Here is a 4,013-nt window from a genome sequence, read left to right on the forward strand (position 1 = left end):
ACACATATACATATACACATAAATATGTAAATTCACATACATATATTCAAGTATCTTAAATTGTCTAAAGTGCACGTAATTGTGATTTTTTTTAAAGTAACAACTTAAATTGATAAAAAAAAAGGTTGATAAAATAGAATTCAACATTTTTAAAAAATAACCTTATCATATTTTAAGCAGTTTAAGATTTTAGGGACTTTTGCATATAAAAAATAAGTTTTGTGACATTTTAATGTACTTTTCCCAAAATAAACAGATTAAAACTGTCACCTTTAATGATGACTATCTTGTTGATAATATATTTACCCTAAATATTACTTTGCAGGATGGCCGGATAAATTACGATGAGTTTGTGGCAATGATGAGAACAAAAACCCAAGCGGACACAATGAACCCCAAGAAACTAAGACAATCATTTGTCGCTAAATGATAGTTACTAGCGAGTTTTGCGTAAGCATGTTTCGTAGAGGATGAAAAGAAGGGAGGAGCATGATATGCATATATTTCACATGTATCCAAGTTGGGATATATAGCTGAGGTAACAGGATTTGAATATGGTCTAGAGAAAATAGAACCTGTGAGGATATTTGTTTCATTTGGAGACTATTGAACAACAATTGTATTCGGGTTGGGTTAGATAATACGTTCAAATGTGCATGTACAGGATATAGAATCAACTGTATGTCTTGCTGATATTTTTGCAATCGTTTGGAACATTGTTTAACATGTTTACACACATCAAGTTTACCAATCACAAAATCTGGTTTTGGTATTCGTTTTTTTTTTGCTTAAATTCGTTGCTAGTATTTGGACAAGATCCGTCACAAAGTTTACGATCATACTTAATTAATCTGTCATTAAATCTAAAATGATCTTGTCCTTTGTAATTCAGTGAAAGAAGTTTTGACCGTGCAAAATTAGTCCATCATAAAACATATGGAGAAACAAATCTAATTCAAGTTTTTCAGTTGCAAAGAAATTAAGATGAAAATATTTACATTACTGACTCAAACTGTTTTCAAAATAGTGTCCCGAAAACGTCTTCAAAAACTTGATGTGCACAAATAGTTACAGAAAAGTAATAAAACTCACAACCTAGTTTTGAAGGTAAAATACCATAAATACTAACTATAAATGTAACATGAAAGCATATATATCACAATATAGTATAGCATAGCGAAGTTAAATATCAATTCGTGGACACGAATCATGATAGCTCTTGATACCAGGTTATCTACCACAATGTAATATGTGGAACTAAGAATTATTTAAACTTAATAGAAATAAATTGAAAGTAAGACACGAAATTGGAAAGAGTTTAGGAAATTCGTAGGTCAAAGAGGTAACAACATATCGAATCATCAAAGATGTAATGATACATACCGAAGAAGCTATCTTAAACTCTGTTGCCCAGAAATATAAGAAATTAAGATGAAGATTATGAATAACAATCAAACAACAATTGATTTGCATAAAAAAATTATGATTTCATTGATTACTTAAAATATTTATAGACCATCGTTCATGTCTTGTGATCTAATGCTATTTACAACTTCAACCCTTCTAAAATACATAAGTAATAAAATTAACTAAAACATAATTTGACACTTTGACATAACTAACCCTAAACTTTATATGTTAGGGATGAATGTCTAACATTCACCCCCTTAATCACGAACATGTAAAGATAGAGTCTTCCGTTCTTCACATCTTCTATTTTCGTCTTTTTATGCCATTATTCTTTAATCCTTGAACTATGGCTTCCTTCCTTTCATTAAATGTTGCTTTTTGATTTTTCTTTACACGACTTCGCTTGCTTCTAAAGACTTCATTTTCTTCTAACAACATCACTTTGCTTCTCACGAACTTCACTTTGCTTCTCACAACTTTACTTCTCATGATTTTGCTTCTCACGACTTTGCTTCTCATGATTTTGCTTCTCACGATTTGTTTCTCACGATTTTGCTTCACACAATTTTCTTTTACATTTTAATCATATCGCATAATCAACTTTTGTCTTCTTTATATCGACATCAAGAGGGTAGGCTCTTTGTCAGGACCGAGAGTCAGGTGCATACCTTAAAAAGGTTGACAAGAACACACAGACTCAATAAACCAAAGGCCTATTAAATATCCCGGCGGAATCAGGATATCCAACGGATGGGAACGAAGGTGTGATATGATAACAAACGAAACAACAATAAATATTCAGTGCAAGCAGATACAAAGACAAAGATTTACTATAATAAATGTATCATTCAATGAAACAGTAAATGGAATGTCTAAGGTTTCGTGACGGCGGCTGCGGTACGAGGAAACAAAAGGGAATATTCTTTTGGAATGTTTTCTCGTAATCCATTTGTCACGTTGTTATCCGTGCCCTAAATGGAAACCTAGGACCCTATTTATAGACCTTGACATTCCTTCTAGAATCCCTGAATATTACATAATGAAAGACAAAAACAAATACAAGTGTAAGAGTCTTCGAGCATGATAAGTATCTTGCTCAAGCAGACTCACTATGCTAGGTATGCTCAATGAGTGTCTTCGAGCATACTTTACTTAGAATATCTTCAGTGAATATATTCTTCTCCAGTAAGCTTCATTCCTCTTGACTAATCCATGTTTTGCTCGAACTAGTCCATCGAGCAAGCTCATTCTTCTTGATGTCTTCAGTCTTATCTAAAAACATATTGAACAATCTTTAGCATGCTCGGATGTAAATCTTGCTCGGGGAACTGAACCATGCTTGAAGTCCTTGCTTTGAACATATGACATCTTGTTATTGCATCCATGCTTGTCCCCATGTGCTCGAACATCCTGTGCTTGTAACACTTGGTTAAAACTTGTATGACCAAGCTGTTTACTTGATTGGCAATCCACGCTTGATAGAAGAATACTCTTGCTCGTTGAAGTGTAGCTTGCTCGAAGCCTTAACACTTAGAAGAATTAACCGCCAGTGGTTCTGAAGACCTTGCTCGATGTAGTAAATCATGCTCAATCGTCCAAGCTTGCTCGAAGTCCATACTTAGCTTATTTCCTGAGGAGGTTGAGAAGATTCCAATCTTCCTTATCAAAAATCCGACCCAACAATCTCCCCATAGATTGGAACAAGCTTAGATGCACCAAAACACACCTGTATAGAGTTACACATGAATCAGATTTCAAAGACAAATCATTTAAGAACATGTCATTTCATTACATAAAAAGGAATTCTGTCTCTTGGGCATTACACATCAAATTTTTACATGTCGACATTACACATCATAAAACAAAATACAGAGATAGAACAAAATAAATAAATAGTCATGAAGCTCCATCTTCTTCTATCTCCTCCTTTGGCTCCTTTCCATTGCTCTTTCTTTCTTTAGTTTGACATAGGCAGCCTTTTGCTTTATCATATCGAGTTCCACTGCATCAAAGGAATCAATAGGAAACTCTGCATCCACAATTTCTTGAAGATCTTGAGGATGTATGAATTGGAGATCTTCATCATGTCTTACTACTGCGATTGTTCCTCCTGACGCATTTCTTAAGGATACTAAATCATTCTGTTTGTTATAAGAGATATAAGCAATTCTTCCATTTTGTTGTACAACAGAATTGGGCTCCAGCATCTCCTGCCTCATTGCTAAGCACTCCCTTAAAGTCTTTCTTTTACTGTGTGAGCTGCTAGCTTGAGTTTTTCTTTTCTTGGTTTCAAAGAGGGATAGTTCGAAAGTATGCACTAGATTTATTCTTTTGTTTCTTCTCTCCCTTTCAGCCTGGCTGCGTATCTCTCTTCTCCCCTGCTTCATGAATGGGAATCCCTTTTCTGATTGTTCATTAATAAATCTGGAGAGATCATTTCTTTGTTGCCCGGCCAGTTGGCTTCTATTCTGATTGTCATGTAAGTCTAATGCAGCCATCTTCTTCAATTGCTCTTTAGAGAAATTTCTCAAATCATCTCTAAAGATGATAAGAGTTTCTTCTTTATCTTCAGTAACAACCCTCAAGGTCTTTGATCTCTTATC

Source organism: Bidens hawaiensis, unplaced genomic scaffold (assembly GCF_021521415.1).
Source record: "Bidens hawaiensis isolate Kalapana, Puna unplaced genomic scaffold, B.hawaiensis_p1.1 tig00021681_1, whole genome shotgun sequence".
NCBI classification, from domain to species: domain Eukaryota; kingdom Viridiplantae; phylum Streptophyta; class Magnoliopsida; order Asterales; family Asteraceae; genus Bidens; species Bidens hawaiensis.